General features: G+C 40.6%; 1 pseudogene; it reads right to left on the reverse strand.

Annotated features, from left to right (window-relative positions):
• Window positions 1-6,553: 6,553 nt before the first annotated feature.
• LOC106696487 lies at window positions 6,554-8,424 on the reverse strand (annotated as a pseudogene).
• Window positions 8,425-21,330: the final 12,906 nt, after the last annotated feature.

Raw genomic sequence — 21,330 nt, forward strand, 5'->3', positions numbered from 1 at the left:
GGACCGCTGGCACCAAACTGCTCACCTGCCTGCCTGCCTGCCTGATTGCCCCTAACCACTCTGCCTGCCTAACTGGTCGCCCCTAACTGCCCTCCCCTGCTGGCCTGATCGCCCCTAACTGCCTCTGACTCACCACCACTCCCCCCACCCACCCACCACCATGGCTTTGTCTGGAAGGATATCCAGAAGGTGTTTGGTCTAATTAGCATATTTCCCTTTTATTAGTATAGATTAGCTCTGCAACTTCTCAATAGATGACTGATGATAGCCCATGTTTTCCTTCCTTCATCCTGAAATCCAAAGTGATTGCCTGAAGCACAACACCTCATGATTTGTCTTCTCTTGAGCTCTCACATTTTTGTTCTTCTTGGGCCAACTCTTAACAAAGTTAACTGCCAACTTCCTCTACTTACTCCACCCTGTCTCCATTATTAGCCCTTACCCATCTCACCCTTTAGGCCACATTTCCATTATAAAAAAGCTTTCTTCGCTATTGACCTTTTCCTTCTCTTCTTTCATTGACTTAACCTTAATCTAGAATCATAAGATTCTAGAGCAGTAAGGGATCTTAACAGTCAATATACCTCACCTTCTCTTATATAATGACTAGAGGCCCCATGCATAAAATTTGTGCAAGAGTAGGCCTTCGCAGCCGAGGCTGCCTGGATCCTTCCCTCGCAGCTGCAGGCGGCTGCCTGGATCCCATGGCTGCAGCCCCAGCTCTGCCCCAGAAGGATATCCAAAAGGATGTCTAGTCTAATTAGCATATTATGCTTTTATTATTATAGATATGTTAAAGCTTTCAAAGCTGCATTAAAACACTGTATTGGTATCTGTATGACATATGCCTCTCACATTTATTAATATCATTGTTATTATCTGTAATAATAAAAGTGTAATATGCTAATTAGACTGAACATCCTTTCGGACGACCTTCCAGATGAAGCCCGGGCTGCGAGGGAAGCCTGGGTCCCAGGTGCCTGCTGGCGGCCAGAGGGAAGCCCGAGTCCCTGTGCCAGAGGGAAGCCGGTGCTGGCAGCCAGGGGAAGGAAGGCCTACTCTTACATGAATTTCGTGCATTGGGCCTCTAGTTTACAATAATACTTTATTATATCCTAGATTATTTTTATTAAGACATCATTTAGTCACAGAAATACATCTGATAGTGATGTGACAACATTAATTCATGTATTGATTACATTTATTGAGCATATACTGTGTCAATCATTATTCTTAGTGGGAATTAAACTATAAGCAAAGTAGAAAAAATCCCACCCTTAACGGACTTTACATTCTTGTGGTGAAAGATAGAGTCTAAATTTATGTAGGTGATGTATATATAATGGTTTGATGTATATATAAATGTATATATAATGGTCTGTGATGGTGTTGAAAATTCAATCAGTGAAGGGGGAGACAATGCAGGGAGTTGTATGTTCTATTGTGCGGTTTGGGGTAGGTCTGGTGGTGAAACCAAGGTTTTGGAATATACTGGAACTGAATCAAGGAAATATATGCCCTCTTGACTTCAGTTTTGCTAATGAAGAAGGTTAACCACATAAAATCCTTCCATTTTATTTTCTTCCTTTTGATAGGAACAATGTAAAACTGTAGCTGAGGGTAATATAAGGAAATGATGGTTTTGCCCTGACTGCTACTCTCATTACCTTCATTTTTCTTTGAGAATCTCATTTATTAAAATGGCCTGACTCACCCATTGACACAGCAACCACTAGTTAATTTAAATTTAGAGTTTGCATTTCTTCATTTTCAAGACCTAATTTCCTTACTTGGAAGCAAAAAATGTTTAATCAAGGCTGCACGTAAGAGAAAAAACAAGAAGCCGAAGGCACCTAGGACTGCCCTGGTCTCAGCTCAAATACCCATGTATTGGACATTTGCAGGAGAGAGCAACAGCTTGAAAACCCCTTTACTGTGGGAGACTAGAGAGGGAATTGGGGCTGGTAATTAGGAAAACAAATAAGCACTGACCAGTTCTCTCTACCTTTCCTAACACAGTGGTACTTTATTTCGAAATTAGGAAGAAAATTCTTCAATTACGTAAGAGTGATTAAATAAGGGGAATAATGTTTCTCAGTTATTTTTAACTTGTATTTGTATATACATATCATAGTTTGGAAAGGATACATATGTTAAATTTCTTCTGGTGTCTTCCTGCTTCTCCTATAATTTCTCTTTCTGTTCCCAAATCTTCCTCTTGCTGTTGTTGTTTTGCCTCTCCCTGTTTTTAATGTTGTTGTTATTTAGGGTTCCATTAACAGGGCTTTCGTTGTCACCTAAATGGTGATAGTCTAATCTCTCCACACTTCACCACTCTGATCGCTGGGCAAGTAATATTCCCCTTGTATATCATATGGTACCTCAAATGCCTTAGGTATGGAAATAAACTATGCACATTTGCTCTACAATTTGCTTCTTCTTTTCTGTCTCTATTTCACGATCCATTCCATCTCGCAAGCCAATTACTTAAGTCATTTTAGATTGATCCTTTTTTTTAAATAAGTAATCTTTCCTTGATATTGCCAGTTTTATTTCCCAATATGTCCCAATAATATTTAGGTTTTTTCCTCTCTACTGCTATAGCTGTACCCTAATTTAAATCTTATATCCTTTCCTCCCTCAACTCCTATCATCCTCTACATTTCTGCTGGAGAGATCTTTGAAAATGTAAATCTGTATTTTTTTAACTTGTTAAAATTCTCAAGAATGAGTGATGGCTATAGAGAATTTATTATGTGTACCACATCATTTATAAAACAAAATTCTAAAGATATTTCAAAAGGTTTCAGTAAAATATTACATTTAAAAAGGGACACAGAAGCATTTTAATATGTTTGATACAATTATAAGGTTGCCTAAGGCTAACCTATCTTGAATTAGAGTGTCATGATGAGCAACAGAAAGATATCCATAGAAACAGCATCAGGGAAGTTCAAGAGAAAGCCTCTAACTGATAGGCAGAGTCTAGGGATGGGGACTAGGCAATATGGGCCACCAGGAAGGTCGTCAGCAGGTAGCTGGCTTTCCTCCCACACCATGAAAAATTGGCAGGAGCAAGTCACGGCCCAGCCTTAGAGAACCCAAACTGGGTTAAGGGTCAGATGTGGATTCCTATAAGCTAGCACAGGATAAAAGCTGGCCTTGGTAGCAGGTCTGACTTGTTTATGAGTCTCAATGGGTTTTAAACTAGAATTCAGTTCCCCACCCTGGAGCCTGGGGGAAGGATGTGCATATGGAAATCAAGATAATGAACAAATATTTATTAAGTACCTACTCTGTGCCTGGGACTGTACTAAGTAAGTACTGGGAATACAGTAGAGACAATCCAGATACAAACTCCTGGGCCACAGTGCTTACTGTCTAATGATAAAAACCGACATTAAACCAATGAGTGCTACTGAAAAGATGTGTAGGGTGCTAAGAAAGTAGCATAAAGACTGTTGGAGCAGGAGACCCAGACAGGGCATTATAGAAAAATCAAAAGTAGAGCAAACATGCTTAGCACTAGGGACCTTATTGAGGGAGTGAATTTTCTGCCATCAGAGAACATCAGAGCAGAAGCTGAGAGAGGGCTGGAGCTGGCCATGGGGCATGGCTGTAGATTCCCTGGGAATGCTTGATCATGTGGGGCTGAAGAGCTCTCTGCTGATCTAGCTGGTTCAGCCCTGGATGGACAAGATCTTCCCCAGGACAATATATGACATTGAGAATTGCTCTATTGGATTATGTTTGATGGGGTCTCAGTTACTGTGCTCATGAACAAGCGGTCATTTAAAAGTTTTTTTTTTTTTGCCTGGCCAGCATGGCTCAGTGGTTGAGCATCGACCTAAGAACCAGGAGGTCACAGTTCAATTCCCATTCAGGGCACATGCCCGGGTTGCAGGCTCGATCCCCAGTGTAGGGTGTGCAGGAAGCAGCCAATCAACAATTCTCTCTCATCATTGATGTTTCTATCTCTCCCTTCCTCTCTGAAATCAATAAATAAATATTAAATTTTTTCCCTCTTTTACTAATGCTTCTTCTCAGCACTGTGGCTATCATATTTGCAAATAATCAGCGAGGGTCAGCCTACTGGACTGTCCAGTTGAGAAATCTGTCCTTTTTCATCTTTAATATGTAACTTGGTCTCTTATAGCCTCAGGCATCCCTAACACACATATAATTCTCTAGAATTATAAATAAGTTGTATTCAACGCCAATTAACATCATCATCAAAAATATTGAGAATGGCACACATCTCATGCACGCAGCAAGCACTGACTGTACAAAGTACTCTCCACTGGAATCCACCCAGCTCAAATGACTTCATGCAGAGAAAATAAATACCAGTGAGCAGGCTGCTTGATCTGGGTAGAGTAGATTTTTTTCCTTTTTCTTTCTCCAGCAGCCCTCAGCATGAAATATTTGTTATAATGAAAAGTGTACAGGACTTGGTATATTTTTTCTATGCCACTCTTGATTTTGAAAGTCAACCAGTCCAAGTCAGATCACCTAGCATTTTTATGTTAGAGATAGTAGCCCTGTCCCTTTGCCTTCCTCCGGAGGGAAAAGATGAAATGTGATATGCAGTCATTTGTACTGAGCACGTTCCTGCTGAAAGGCCTTTCTTTGTGTAGGTGCTTTGAGTCTCCGAGAAAGGTATTCATTGTTTGTCTCTACTATTTGAAGATGACCTCACCGATAGAGTTGTATCCCCAAGTGACTGAAATGACTGTGGTCTGGGAGGCGTGGGGAAGGCTTTTCTGTGGTTTGGGGTGAGGGCCTGTTTGCAGGGCCTGGCATTTGTAGAGCCACCTTTCTTCAGGCTGCTTGTCAAGATGAGTTGGCTCAGATCTGTTAGCAGCACACCAGGTTCCTCTGTTGGCGGGTGTTCTATTCCAGAATTCCATAGTTATCAAGAAATGGACTATGTCAACACAAGGTTTTATTGTGTTTCAAGGCACTTTGGGGCCTCTGACAGCTGCTCTCACTTTTTTAGAGCAAACTGCTGCTGAAGGTTTGGCAAAGGTTAATTTTTAAATGGATTCTGAGCTGCTATATGTGGCATCTCCCTTGGTATTTGAATCATTCAGCACATAACCCCATCGTTAGATCACTTTTTTTTTTGGATGAAATTTTTGTTGGTCACCTTTAAAGCTGCATCAATCACTTGGTAATGGAAAAAAAGTCAATGTAATGATCTGCTTTGAAAATAAACAGTATAACTTGACTTTGGCATCGAGAGCCTATTATCATGTGGTAACATCATTCTGTTCCAATGACATTATCTGCTAAGGATATTATGATGGTGGAAAATATTTCAATTTTGTTATCGAAACAATGAAGTTGTGATATTTAATTATGGAGAAGAATGTTTAATTTGGGGAATCTGGTATGTCGACTGTCACAGTTTACTCATCAGAAGACTGGGCGATGCTAATCAAATTGGAACAGAATATTATATAGTGACCCACCCATGTTATTGATTCAACATTTTTCCTCATTTTCCTAAGTTTTAGCCGTTGAAATTTGAGTTTTTCCATTAATTTTGCTGATTAACAAATAAATTATTGAGCTCAGTTGGTGCACTGAAGTAGTAAGAAGTAGAAAGGGGATAGGAAATGGAGAACAGCATTTGCGGTCAGTTTTTGTTTTGGGGGGATGTGAAACCTGTATGAATGACACAGCAAGAAAAGTATTTCCAAGTTGAAATGTTAAACTAGGGGAAGTGCATTCTCTCTCTTTCTCTTCTCTCTCTCTCTCTCTCTCTCTCTCTCTCTCTCTCTCTCTCTCTCTTCACACACACACACACACACACACACACACACACACACAGTGTGTTGAGGAAATTTAAAATAAAAATGAATAGTCCCATGATTACAATGCTTAGACTATTATGTGATGAATAAAGCTTGTCCTTAAAATGGTAGGGAAGGTGACACTGGGATAAGATTAAAAAGGCAGTATAGGCTACTTTCTATTGTACAGTAACTTACTTTATTGCTGACAATCAGTTGTGCCATCCTAACTTCATAAATGGTCTTCAGTTACAGCCATTAGTTAGCCAAGAAACAGGTGAGCCCCTTTTGCTTAGTAGCTACTATGGGTCAGACATCCTGCCTGATCCAAAGAGAATGTGGAAATGGATAAGACACACGTTGTCCTCTAGGAGCGTTCCATCTCATGGAAGACAGACATAACAAAACTATGCTTGGTGTTTACATGGGTCAGGGATGGGAAAGAGGCCACTAAAAGTGAGGAAAGGGTCAGAAGACTATGCCATACTTAACCCTGGCTCAGTGGTACATTAGCAAGAACTGGTTAATCAGAAAAACAGAAAACCTACAATTCCTGAGCTGGAGGAAACTGAAAAAGCATAGGGTACACCCTAATTTGACAGTGAAGCAAGGTGGTGGCAGAGGTTGGACCCGAGTCCATTTTCCTGACCAGCGTTTTATCTACTACATAACACTCTTTCCAAAGTTCTATTTCCAGTTTGGGGTTAAGGAGTTTGGGATTCTACTGTGAAAGGAGTTGCAGAGTGAGACTTGGTCTACCTCGGAATTCCCTTGGTCACAAGTCCCTGTGTGAAATCTTTATTTCCTTTTCGTTTATCTGAAGGGAAAGGATAGATGGGGTAACCTGACTAATGGCAGGCTGTTTCTGCATCTGGGCCAGAGATGCTCAGGACTCTGGTTTTGGCTGCTGAAACTTTCTGAGTCACTACTTGGAGCGCCCCCAGATTCACAAAAGCGCCGCAGGGACCACGAAGCAGAGCCTTTGTATATACGGAGGTTGGGAAGAGTATCTGGGCTGTATTGAGTGCTACCACCAAACTCACATGGGAGTTGTGTCTCCAACAGAATATAAGAAAACTAAAGCGCCTTTTGTTTCTGGCAGGGGGCCACGATCAGCCTCAAGTCTGGTGACAGTAAACTGTGAAGAAAAGTAGCCTAGGCTACATTTGAGCCGTCACTGAGCGACTTGGGAATCGATGGGAATATCACCTTTCTGGCTTGCACTTCTCTACGTCAGCCCAGTGCCTTTGGTAAGCTCTCTTAGTATACACAGCAAGCTGAAAGCTCTTCTTTCATGGACTTTGAGGTAGAATGTATATCTGAACACAACCATTCAAGGAATGGTTTTAGATAACCCAAATGTTAGGGGGATGGTGAGTAAACGCTAGTGCTGTTACATTTTATTTTATTATTTATTTTATTCCTGTATTTTGTTATTTTCCATCACCATTTATCCCCCCATACCGTCTTACACCTCCCCCTCCCCCACATGCAATCACCACACTGTGGTCTGTGTCCATGAATTCTCTTTTTTTTTTTTGCTCAATCCCTCAACCCCCTCTCACCCCACCCTGGGGTCATCAGAGCTGTGTGCCTGTTCTCTGAGTCTGTTTCTATAGTTTCCATGGGGTTCTCTGTCAATGACTTCAGATAGGAGTGGTCTCTGCAGGGGATGAGCTGGTACCTCTGAAACTGCAGACTGACTGTGTTAGGCAAGGCCATGAGCAGCAAGGCTGTCTGCCCCCAGGCTGCATTGATCTCACTCCAGCTCACAGGGACAGTGGGGATGCAGCCCAACCTGAAGCTATTGATGACAGCCACGGGGCCATCACAGCAGATCTCAAACATGGCCTTGAAGGCGTTGGTTTTCTTCAGCCAGGCTATCTGTGTCTGGGCGTACCGCAGCCGGTCTTCCACGCTCCGTAGCTCATAGTTCCAGTTGTTGCCATTGCAGTTCACTGAGGTCCCTGTGGTACTGCCTTTCCTGCTGCTCCAGCATCTCTGTCTCTGCCCAGGCTGCCTCCAGGGCCACAGTACCCTTTCTCAATTCTTCTCCACCTCCTCCAGCTCCTGGACCAGCCTTGCTTCCTCCAGCTCCACCTCCTGCAGTGTCGCCCTCGTGTCCTCACCTAATCCATCCCTGGTCTCCAGACAGCATTTGTAGTTCTGACTGTCAGATTCTGAGATCCTGAGCTGGGCGTCCAGCTGCTTCGATACTGTTAGTACAGTCCTGGCACAGGGGGTGGTACAGCTCTTCTTCACTGGATAGGATGTCACAAAGGCCCCTCGTGGCCCTCTGGGTGCTACTGAGAGTCCTCCCAGAGGCCAGCTTCCCGAACAGGGTGAAGTTGCTAGGACCATCCCCAGACATCTCGCCATCACCAGGGATGGTCCATCCAGAGGCTCTATCTTGGAGTTCTTCAATGTCTGTCTCCATCCTGGAGGCAGAGCCTTCCTCCGGAGTGTCTCCAAGTTCCTGCTGAGCTGAGGGGAGCTTCAAAGCTGCAGGTTCTTGGCTGAGGTCAAGGCCTGAGGTCTCCGTGGACTGAGTCAGCTTCAGGGGCCAGCAGCAGAAATGGCAAATGAAGCGGATGGAGGACATGGTGGAGATCTTGACTTTCACCATTGACTAAGTTTCCTCTGGCTCTTGTGTTAATTCTCCATTTATACTTTGTAAGGGCCTTTGGGAGTGAGTTTTAAAATGCATATCTCATTTCTCACTCTCCCTCCTCAAACCTTACCCTTCTTAGATACCTGTGTACTCCCCTTAGCTGTTTTAGTCAAGTGAGTCTTTCTCAAAGGAAAAGCCAATCATCTCACTTTCTTTAACATTTTTAGGGAATATCTTAAGATTAATCTTTCTACACTTGATCTTAGCCAAAAGGCCCAGAACTGAGGGCAATCTTCATAAAACTAAAATCTAGTCATGGTACTTTCCTCTTTAAAACATTTAATGTCCTTATCTTACCTTAAGATAAAATCTTAATATCTTAACCTGATACCAAGGTCTCTGCCCATGTTTCCAGTTTCTCTCCCCATTTCTTCTTTTTTAAAAAAATATTTTTATTGATTTCAGAAAGGAAGTGAGAGGGAGAGAGAAAGAAACATCAATGATGAGAGAGAATCACCGGTCGGCCACCACCCACACGCTCCACACCAGGGACCAAGCCTGCAACCCCGGCATGTTCCCTGACCATGAATCCAACAGTGACCTCCTGGTTCATAGGTCGACACTCAACTGCTGAGCCACACCAGCTGGGCCACACTTTATTTTTTTGGTTAACCCTCACCTGAGGATATTTTTCTATTTATTTTCAGAGAGTGGAAGGGAGAGGGAAAGACAGAGAGAAACATCGATGTAATAGAGACACATTGATTGGCTACCTCCCGCACGTGCCCCAACTGCGGGAGGGATCCAGCCTGCAACTGAGGCATCTGCCTGGAAATCAAACCTGGGACCCTTCAGTACATGGGCCCATGCTCTATCCACTGAGCCAAACCAGCTAGGGCAGGGAACAGACTTTCTGTTGGCCACCCCCCCCCCTTTTTTTCCCTGCAAAAAGTTTTATTGTCTCCATTTGGTCCAAATGCATGGGAGAGGGCTTCAGGGTTGTTAAAAGAATGGCAACCTTTAGCTGGTTGGCTCAGTGGATAGAGTGTCAGCCTGCAGACTGAAGGGTCCCGGGTTTGATTCTGGTCCAGGGCATGTACCTGGGTTGTGGGCTCGATCCCCAGGGTGTGTGTGTGGGGGGAGGGAGGGAGTCGTGCAGGAGGCAGCCGACCAACGATTCTCTCTCATCATCAATGCTTCTCTCCCTCTCCCGTCCTCTCTGAAACCAACAAAAATACATTTAAAAAAATAAAAAAGAATGGCTAGTCATTTTGGGGAGAGGCTCAGGCAAAAGCCAGACACCAAGGGGATGAACAGGGGTCCTTCAGATGCCTCTGGGCTCCACAGGCTCCTAGTCGTGCTTGAGGGTGAGCCTTGTGAAGATATACTCACCCAGCCTGGGGGCCAGCAGCCATGAAGGTGAATCAGGTGTGGCCCATCTTCCTAATGAGTTTCACCTCCTCTCCCAGGAAGTGGTTCTGCAGGAAGTTACAGAGATGAGGGTGTTCCAGTAGAACCAGGGCCTGCAGCTCCAAAGGGCCTGGTTCAGGTTCCTCTCCAACGCCATGGCAACTTCCATGGTGTCCTGAGTGTCAGCCTGCTCATCCGGGAGGCTTCAGCACGTCCTGGAGAGAATGCGGCCACCATGCTGGTTTTGTATCTTTAAGAAGCTCAGCGCCCTTGAGCTTCTTCTCCACCAACTCGAGGAAGAAGTGGCCCACGCCCCCCAGAGCCACATCCTAGTGGTGGAAACAGAAGCCCAGAGAGAGGTAGGTGTGGAGCCTGCAGAGGCAGGGTGGCCAGGCAGGTGACGGGGCCTCCACCTCGGTGGTGGGAGGTGTTGTTACATTTTAAAGGGAAGCTTTACTTTGTTCATTCTCTATGACTTCATTTCGAAAATACACAAATTCACAGAATTGTTTCTACCAATTAAAGGGCCCCAATCACAAACCAAAGCAACCAAAGCTGATCACGAAGGCACGTACATCACTGGTAATTCTGTGTAGGAAACAAAAGGAGGAATAAATATAGGTCTGCTTACCGCAAGCTCATCTCATGTCAACTCATGGCTTCGTGACACAAAAAACAGCATATAGGTCAAAAATGCCTTGGAAAAATACACATTCTTTAAATATAAAATATGTGGCTCTTACTCCAGTCAGCACCATCATTATATTAATGCCTGAATGTGTTACATTCACACTATGTAGGAGGCAGCAAGCTGAAAGTAAGGCGTGTGAGTCAGACCCATGAGGCTGAGGATCCATTTCAGGCCCTGGGAAGGTTACTTAATCTTTCTGAATCTCAGTTTTCTCACTGGCAAAAGGAGAAATTTGTTCACGTAAAAGTCTTGGCATTCTGCTTGCTGCATGATGGGCATTCCGTAAATGTTAGTCTACTTTTTCTTTTCAATCCCTGTCAAAATAAACTAGTGGAGACATGATTTTGGAAATCCTCATTAACTACTCATTTTTTTCCATACCCAACAATAGCACTCTTACCCTTAGGTCTCCTGGTGGGCGTATCTCAACTTTATTATAAAATTGTAACAGAGAGAGACGCTGCCAGAGGACCAGTGTGAAGGAAAGGCCTCAAGAGAGACTGTTGATCTCATCTGAGAAGAAAAGGAAAATCAGTTAAGGGCAAAGTTGGGGAGAGAGGAAGAAACCAAGACACATGTCTTTCCCCTTTGTGATGTCAGTCAGCTTTCCAAACGCAGGGCCATTCCATCTTTCATTATCAAAACTGGGGTGCGTTTGAAAGTACAAAAGGACAGGGAGAAGTACCAAGTCAGATGCGATGCTGGGAGAACTGACATACATCTGGACCGTCCGGAGCAGACAAGGACATATGGTTACTTTGTCTATACGAAGCCCGCGGGCCTCAAGCAGTGTGGTGTCACATAGACCTCGGCCAGAATCCCCACTGGGTTCCTAAAGGTTAAACACACCATGATCACTTATGCAACTTCCCCGAGCTTCAACTTATGTATTCATGGAAAGGGGTTCATGAAAGCTATGCCTCAGGGCTGTTCTCATGATCAAAAAAATAACATCTCAAGTACTAGTACAAGCTGGTGTGTAATAAATAGGGATTGTTATTTTAAATGCATGAGGTGTACGAAAGCCTGCATGGACAGGGCCTGAGAAAAAGGGCCCAAAGGGCGAGAATGTCCCCTCTCACTGACTTCAACTTTACAGAGGTTGGAACCTGAGGCAGTAGGATAGAGAGAGGACATTTACCAGCATCTTATGCTCAGTGCTGTTAATAATTTGGGACTTCGTTAGCTACCTTTACTAAGTATTTTTGCCAGTTATGTTATTGTCATGTATTTTTATCTAATCAGTAACATGTTTATCTAAAAAACTGGATAAAACAGGGATAAAGAGGAAGTAGATGTGTTTGGTGGAAGAACATTAGCCGAACGTGTGGGTGCTGGCAGTCAATTTGCACAGGGCAGGAAAGCTCAGCTGCAAAGGTTTGGGGTAAATTGGTTCTCCTTCCCCAATAGGTATAACTGGCTATGCAGGTTCTGGAGCTTCCTGCTGAGGAGGAGAGCAGCAATCCCTTCCTTTGCCCATCTCTCCCTCCCTGAGGAAGAAAGCTTTCCATCTATAAATAAGCACACACATCACACACATACATACATGCTTACTTTGATTCATTCCTCAAACCATCGAAGCAGCACTTTGTCTTAGAATAAATGCCACTTACACCTGCTTAGTATAAATGTCGTGTCCTCAGACATCATCATTTTGAAACACGTTAGTTGTAAAATAATGGGGCTCCTGAATATTCTGTCATGCACGATTATTCAGTTATCAGAACGTGCCTTCACCTTTGTTGTATCTATATCAGCAAAGCAGCAGAGTAGGTTCAAGGCGGGAATGTTCTATTTGCTTTTGTGGACAAAAATTAGACGAATATTTACTGAAATGAGATTGCAATGTGATTGAGACAAGGAAGAACCATGTCGGCTGGACTAGGTTCTTCAGCCTTTGACCTATTCACTGACATTTTTTTCTTAAAGCCAAACCACTTATAAAGACCTTTTCTGAGGGTGGTTTCTAACTGCCTTTTAAGAAATGGTCTTGTTCTTGATTTCATTTCATTATTTTTAACAAACAACATACTTTTACTAGTTGTTCATTTCAAGAACAAATTAACATGTATTTTTATATCTTCATTGAGACTTTATGTATTATCCCAGCAAATAAATTATATATTTCTACTAACCCACATACATGACCAAAAACATAGGTTTCCTGAGCATTTCCCCCCCAAATCTGCCCTTTACGTGGTCATGATGTAGCTAAAAAGAGGCCCAGTTTTGCAGTCTTTATAATTGTAAAGTTAAATTTGAAATTAGAATTGAGCAAGAAATTGAGGTTTTTATTTCCCAACAGAAATAACATTCCATTTGACATATTTAAACCAGCAATAGGTAAGTGCCCATTCCCTTGGTAGGAAAGGAAATAATCCCAATCCTATGTAAATGTTATCTTGTAATTGACAGGGTTTGGTTTGGCAAATAAGTTTGCCAAGAATAGCAAAACCTGGCTTCCCTTAGTCTCTCTCTCTCTCTCTCTCTCTCTCTCTCTCTCTCTCTCTCTCTTAGCAGTTCTTATTCTGGCAAATTTTTTGGAAGTTCTTTTGTTCTTTTGCAATTCTTGGAGAACACCTTCAGTAATGTGTCTGTGTGATTAAGAGACACATCTCTGCTGGACAACTTAATGCATTTCTGGTAGGGTAATCTAGCCTGGCTAGTAGTTTCTGGCAAACAGTTGTCTGTTACCAGAAAGTAGAGTGAATAAGACATTTCCCAACTACTTCTCCTTCCTTTTATTTTATATTAATTTTCAATTTAACAGAGTGAAATGGACCTTTTTTGGGGAGTGTGCAATTCTTTGAATTTTTACAGAGGTATAGATTTATATAACCACCACCACACTGAGCATACAGAATAGTTCCATTGCCCCCTAAACTCCCTTGTGCTATATAACCCTCCATAGTCATACCTTAACCCCTCAGAACTACTGATCTGTTCTCCAGCATTACAGTTTTACCTTTTCAAGAATGTCGTGTAAATGGAATCATCTGATATGCAGTCTTTTCAGATTATCTTCTTTCGCTTGGTATAATGTTTTTGAGATTCATACAAGTTGAATATATATCAATAATTCATTCCTTTTTATTGATGAGTATATTCTATTGTTTTGATGTGCCCCAGGGTATTTATTCATTGAAGGATGTTTGCTTTGAGTTTTTAGCCATTATTAATAGAGCTACTACAAACATTAATATATAGGCTTTTGTGTGAATATAAATATCTTTTTCTAGGATAAACAGTGAGGAGTGGGATTGTTGAGCATATAGTAAAAGCATATTCAACTTTATAAGACACTGCCAAACAGTCTTCAGAACGCCGTGCCATTTGACATTCCTGTCAGCAATGTGTCAGAGTCCCATTTGTTCTGTGTCCTCCTCTGCACTTTGCATTATTCATATTTCTAACTTGAGCTATTTTAATGGGTGAATAGTAATATCTCATTTTTGTTTTAATTTGAATTTCCTTAATGGCTAATGATGTTGGGCATGCTTTTATGTTTATTTTCCTTCCTGTATTCTCTTTGGTGAAGTTTCTGTTCAACCCTTTCATCTATTTTAAAAATTGAGCTATTTGTTTTTTCAGTCCTGGAGGGTTCTTTATATATTCTGGATACAAGTCATGTGTGAAATATGTGATTTACAAATGTTTTAAACATTTTCTCTCAGTTTGTAGCCTGTCTTTTCATTTTTAAGAGTGTCTTTTGCAGAGCAAAATTTTTAAATATTGATAAAATCCAGTCTTTACATTTTTACTTTATGGGTATGCTTTTGGTGTCATGTCTAAAAACTCCTTGCTTTGCCGAAACCGGTTTGGCTCAGTGGATAGAGCGTCGGCCTGCGGACTGAAAGGTCCCAGGTTCGATTCCGGTCAAGGGCATGTATCTGGGTTGCGGGCACATCCCCAGTAAGACAAAGTTCATTTTTATTTTTGCATTTGAATGTCAAATTTTCTAACATTATTTTTGAAATGACTATCTTTGCAAAAATCAATTAGTTGTATTTGTTAAGGTCCATTCTGGCCTTTATTTTGTACATTGATCAGTGTATCTATCCTTTCAGCAACACCACACTGTCTTGATTATTGTAATTTTATAGAAATGTTAAGATTGGGTAGAAAGACAATCAACATTTTACTCCTATTTCTCAAAACTGTTTTGGCTGTTTCAGTTCCTTTACTTTTTAATATAAATTTAAAAATAAGTTTATCTGTATTTAAAAAAATTTTGCTGGGATTTGATTAGAATTGCAATTCTATGTTTCAATTTGGGAATAATTAATATTTTTACTATGTTGAGTCTTCCAATTTGTGAACATGGAAAGTCTCATTTATTTGGTCTTTATTTTTTCATCAGTGTTTATAGGTTTTGGAAAACGTATCTTGTATATTTTGTTAAATTTTTACCTATTTCATTTTTTGGAGCTATTGTAAATGGTCTTGTTTTTTAACTTTGGTTTCCAGTTGTTCTTGGTGAATAGAAATACTATTGATTTTTGAGTGTAGATTTTTTTATATTGTGAACTTACTAAACTCATGAGTCAAGTAGCTATTTTTTTTGTAGATTTATTGGGATTTTCTATATTCAGAAACATGTTATTAGTAAATATGGATGGTCTTATTTCTTACTTCCCAATCTGTTTGTCTTTTATTTAGTCTTACCTTATTGCACTAGCTGGGACTTCCAGTGTGATGTTGAAAAGGAGTGGTGAGAGTAGACATCCTTGACTTGTTTTTCAGTCTTATGGGGGAATTTTCCCTCTTTTCTCTGAGTGCTGTGGAACCCTTTCCTGCTCCTTGAGACAGAATTAGAGGGGTTTTCCTCTAGTTCTCTTTCTACACTGATGCCACTTCCAAGTTTCTGGTTATCTTATGTCCAGGCCAAATGATAACAGAAGAAAAGGAAACTGTGAACTCACCAATAGTTTGGTTATACTTTGAATTATGTTATTTTTCCCTAAATTACCTTGCACCCTTTACTTTTATAAGTCTTCAATATCTCGTCCACATGTCTTGTCCAGGTTTTATAGCTCCATCCTACCTAGAACCGGAACCCTTTTATGTTTTATAAAAATAGGAACTTTTTTATTTTTATAAATGCTTCTTAAACCTACATTTTTGGAATAATTTCAGGGGGAAAATGTTTTAATCCTGAAAATAGAAAAAATACTTGGAAAAATTTTTTTCCCTTTGCATTATTTTTGTGTATGTTGTTGAAAGGTAGGGGTTTGTGTATTATATATTTAAGGCAATGATTATAGGATGCTGGTAGAAAATTGTTTTCTCTTTCTACAACTTAATGCCCAAACAGATATACTCAGAGGAGCTAATTCTTTCCTTGCCTTTCAATCAGACCTCTTTACTTACTTATCTTGTCATTCTCATATTAAAAAACAAAATTTCTCCAGTCATTATATTATGCCAAAGCATTTCAGTTCAGTAATTATTATGTTTATCCCTACATAATAATCAAAATTCCACTCTTATTTTAAAGTTGAAGGTTTTCCCCCAGGACTATGACAGACCAAGGTTCTATAGGAGCAAAGAGGCATAGTTGTCATTTTCTCTATTTTGCCTGCCAACACTTTTTTCTCCTCCACTGTCTAGGCACCTTTGGCTTCCTTAGGTCTGAAGGGTAGAGTTGAAAATGTGAAGAAGAGCTACGGGTCAGAAGTATACTTGCTGGCACTGTTGTGAGTTGGCACTGACCCTAGTCTGGGCAGATGTTTAAAGCTAAGATGACTCCTGCAGGGTTTTCAGACATTTCTCCCTCACTGAATCTCTCTACAGTCTGGGACACAGGTGAACTCTCAGTGTTAGGCTTCCAACACCCATCCAGGTAGTTCATTCTCTCTCTCTCTCTCTTCCCCCCTCCCCCTTGCTCCCTCCCCCTTCTTTTTCTTTCTGTCCTCCTCCCCCCCTCTCTATTTCTCTGTCTCTTCCTCTTCCTCTTTCTATCTCTCATATACACATACTAGGGGTCCCTTGGCCTGGCCTGTGCCCTCCCGCAATCTGGGACCCCTTGGGGGATGTCAGACTGCCATTTTTCGGCCTGATCCCTGCAGGCCGAATCCCTACATCGGGCCTCTAGTATCCATATAAAATCTTTGGTTAATCTCTTCCTGCCCTCCCCCCTTTCCTATTCCTTCTGAGATTCATCAGTCTGTTCCATGTTTCCATGCTTGTTCATTGAGTGTTTGCCCCTTGGTGGTCAGTTCTTGTCATAGCTACTGGTTGAAAGATTGAACGTTCGCTTAGGCTTTTATATATATAGATAATCCACAGGAAAATACACTTAACTTCCCAAAACATTTCCTCTATTCTGCTGCTTCTTATCCTTTAAATCTCTCAGGTATTATACCACAATCTACCATTTGCCCTAAACTATGTGAGTATTCTTGAGGCTTTTTAGATTAGTCCTGCTACTCCCAGTGGGTCAGCACAGCAACAATTCTCTCCGAAGAAAGAAATCTCTCTAGTTTTCTACTAACTTGTCTTAGTCTCCCCAACTTACTTTACAGGCTCAATGTAAAAGTTAGTAAATAGATCACAAAGTGATTCCCTACCACCATTTTTATAAATCCTACTGGAATAGCATAGAAGCTTGCTTTGGAACGTGAGTAGGTAGCCTAACCAAAACCAAGAGAGGAAGAATCTCTTTTTAATCTCCTGTTACATTTATAAATAATCCTCTGATAGTTACATGACTGATAACACATGTTAGCTGGAAATAGATAAATCATGTATCAAATGTAGTTGGTGACTTAGCAGAAAAATAGATTAGTTATATATTCATAATAGAGTACTAGTTAGATTCTCTACTGTGTATTTTTTATTCTAATGGGCCCATCAATGGGGACTTTCTACATCATTGTCCTCAGGAATGGACATTGTTGCAGAAGTGAAGAGACAAAGAAAGGAGTCATTGCTCTGCTTTGAATTTCAAATGTCTGGAGATTTCAGGCTTTTATGTAATTGACCAAAGTGTAGATGAATGCCTGTTGATATAAAGAAAGATTTTGCTACCATGCAGAGAGGTAGGGGATAGAAACTTCACAGGAAAAGGAGACATAAAGAGAAGGTTTGGAAGAGGGTGAGGGGATCCTTACATGTCACCCTCAACCTAAGTCTTTATTGGGAAAGAAACTGTAGATAGATTTTGGGGACCTAAAAGCAGATATTTTTTTCTCACTCTACATGATTAGCACAGGAAATGCTTCCCACCTTTTAGAGATCCAACATCCAGGATAGAGCAGAGGTTGGACTAGCAAAAAGGAAATAGCAGAGAGATCTGAGACAAGCCTCTGAGCTGTAGTGGTCTGGGAAAACGTTCAACATTTTCTTATGGTCATGAGAAGGAAGAGTGGCAGATGGCTCGGAAGAGGCTGTGGAACACAGACTGTGTGACCCTGAATACTGGGTGTCATGAATGTCAGCAGCTTCATGGCCAGTGGGCACATTAAACCTCAGCAGGGAGGTCAGGTGATTATGTTGGACTAGGCATCTGCCTCCTCTCTGGGCCCCACAACTTCCAGAATATTGTAGTGTTCTGAGCCTCCTCCAAAACCAGACACCACCCATGAAGAAGGGAAGGACAAGTGAGAGTGAGACTCTGGAATTAACTGACTTGTTAACAATAATGATTCTAAGTTTTAAACCAGAAATATCTCAAATTGGCAAGATTAAGCTTTTCACTGCTGAACTGTATTCAGTTTTGTACAATTGATTCTGACTGTGAGATTAAAATCCATATGTACATGCATATATGCCCACTAAATTGTGAACAATTTGAGGGCAGAGCCCAATTATAATGGATTATTTTATCTGTGGGACCTAGTAAAATGCCTGAAACAGGGTAATAATTGAGGTAGCAGGTACTGTACTAAATTAATATGAAAGAAATAAAACTCTTACTTTGTGAACTGGATAATTGCCCCAGTCTTAGTAAATACTATTAATGCTACTTAATAAAACATTCAGCTCCACAATTCATTTTCCTCTGAGATGGAGTCTGGCCTCACTTTTCATGACAGTGAGAGAACCTCTTTGATAATTTCTGTGGTACTTCTTTTCCCCCTATCTTTTTGCCATTTTACTGGTTGAAGGTGAGCATCACTCCAATGGCTCATCCCTCTCGTCTAAAGAATAAAAACTTAACAGAGGTCCAACTAGTGTAGCTCAGCAACCTATGAACCAGGAGATGTCAGTTTGATTCCCAGTGGGGGCACATGCCTGGGTTGCAGGATTGATCCCCAGTAGGGGGCATGCATGAGGCAGCTGATCAATGATTCTTTCTCATCATTGATGTTTCTATCTCTCTTTTTCTCTCCCTTCCTCTCTGAAATCAATGAAAAATATTTTTAAAAAACTTAACAGAAACATGCAGAGCTGGAAAAAGGAGTCAAAGGGAAAAAGAAAAAAAAACAAATGTTAGAAGAAGGACTCTGAAAAAGAAAGTACAGTAATTCTTTATTGTAAAGTCTCCCATAAAATCATGTTTGTACTTCCACATGATTCTCCCATTAACATTAGGAAGCAACTTTTACATAGAGAGAAATGAACCTCTCCTAGATGTCTCTGAGACAAAACTCTTCTGCCATGTCAGGAAACCCTTTTTTTAAGTGCCATTTATTAATGGTTTTTCTTCCACCTCAGCTTTTATCTATTTTCTGATAGAAAGATTGGAAACAAATGGGCAGGGAACAGAATTCCACATCAACCATTAATACAATATCTTGTTAAGTAATAATTTCCTATTTAAAGTGTTTTAAATCTAAGTGTAATTTTAGAATGCACCAAGGCTTCCTTGACAATAGGAATGGTTAATTCAAGGACCGTCTTTGGTTTTTTATCCAAATATGAAAAGGACCTTCAAAAACCTAAGCGACCAAAGATAACATTCTATAGCATATCATGCATGGGTTTACTAAAAGCTTTCTTGCAGACTTTATTTTTTAAAGTATAGCTAAATTTTGAGCATGAAATTTATTATTTTTTTAAATATATTTTTATTGATTTCAGAGAGGAAGGAAGAGGGAGAGAGAGATAGAAACATCAATGATGAGAACCATTGATCGGCTGCCTCCTGCACTCCCCCTACTGGGGATTGAGCCCGCAACCCAACATGTGCCCTTGACTGGAATCGAACCTGGGACCTTCCAGTCCGCAGTCCAATACTCTATCCACTGAGCCAAACCATCTAGGGCTTGAGCATGAAATTTAATTGAACATTAGTCACCTATTGTTTCTTCATTCAGAGAAAATGAAATGGGTCTATACAGTAATGCCCTGGTACTTTGGTTTCTGCCCTACTAGGAAAAACACTAAATAGGTTGGATCTCAACCAGGAAGGCATACTTCTTTATCAAATAAAATAAAACAAGGATAAATAAATAAAAAGAAAACCACTATAGTTTTCAGAAAACTTAAGAGAAGACTACAGACATGGCAGAAATGATGATAATTTTCAGTGATTTTATACTTTTTACTCTTTCTGCCTTTGAAATTGTAGGTTAATGATATACTGCTTAGATGAGATGAACAGATGTTTCATGGAAATGAGGATAGAAAGATAATTATTCTCTATATTGAGAGGAAGTATCTATGATAATAAAAGCATACTATGCTAATTAGATCAGACATCCTTCCGGACGACCTTCTGGATGAGGCCCAGGTCCCGGGTGCCAGAGGGAAGAGGTGCTGGCAGCCAGGGGAAGGAAGGCCTACTCTTGCACGAATTTTGTGTATCGGGCTTCTAGTAAAATAATAATGAAAATGTGAGCTCTAGGGCCACACTGCCATGGTTGGAATCCTAGTTCCTTTGCTTTCTAATTATGTGATCTGAAGAAAGTGAAATAATCTTGCAATACCTGGGTTTCATTATGTGTAACATGAGGACACTAATGTATTTACCTCAAAGAGTTGTGAGGATTGAATGAGTTAATAAATGTAATTAGAACAGACTTTGGCACATTGTAAGCATTAAAAAATACTGGTTATTTTGAGTAATTACTAATGATTGGATTGTATTCTAGTGCCCTAGAAATAACCCCCATATTCAGTTAGTCTTTCTATATATTATTGCCAGAAAGGCTAGTTTAAGATCAGCCCTCAGGTATCCAAATTATCCACCCTGAGAGATGTCAAGTGATATTTAATTGGTTTATATCCAATAGTTCAGAACAGCAAGTCATTTATTTACCCCAGGGGTGTAGAAAACATCTCAAAAGGTGCATGTCTATACTATAGTTTTCAAAATTAGACATCATATTTATAATGAATCATTATAATTGCCTTTCAGTTGTTCTGAAAGTTGATTGGCAATTCCTGTCTAAAAATTTCCAACTAAACTTGTTATGGCATGCCATATAGATCTAGAGGATTGAAGCTTTGATTGGCCATTAATCCATCTGTAGCTTGAAACTAGGTCTGTTCTCAGAGGAAAATATTGGCACTGCATGTAAGTAATTTTTTGGCCATCCAAGTGAGGTGGCCCTTCATTTAGATACATGTCTTGATTAGATTTTTCATAAGAAAATGTTAACCTTACGTTCTGCCTAGTTGGTTGTTAAATATGTAACAGGATATTTGCACTGAACGTTTCCTCTGGGGAATGTTTTTTGAACTCTTTGATGACCAAATTTTATTCAAAAAATAAAACTCGTATTTATGGAAAATTATCTAAGGGCACAAAGTCTTCAAGATAGTCCACATTTTTCTCTTTGATCAAACAATACCACCAAGATTAGGGCACTAATGCTGTGTTGTTTGGAGTCATCATAAAACTGATTTTATTGAGTAGTGTTTTACCAAAGTCA

Source organism: Myotis lucifugus, unplaced genomic scaffold (genome assembly GCF_000147115.1).
Source record: "Myotis lucifugus unplaced genomic scaffold, Myoluc2.0 scaffold_17, whole genome shotgun sequence".
Lineage (NCBI taxonomy): Eukaryota > Metazoa > Chordata > Mammalia > Chiroptera > Vespertilionidae > Myotis > Myotis lucifugus.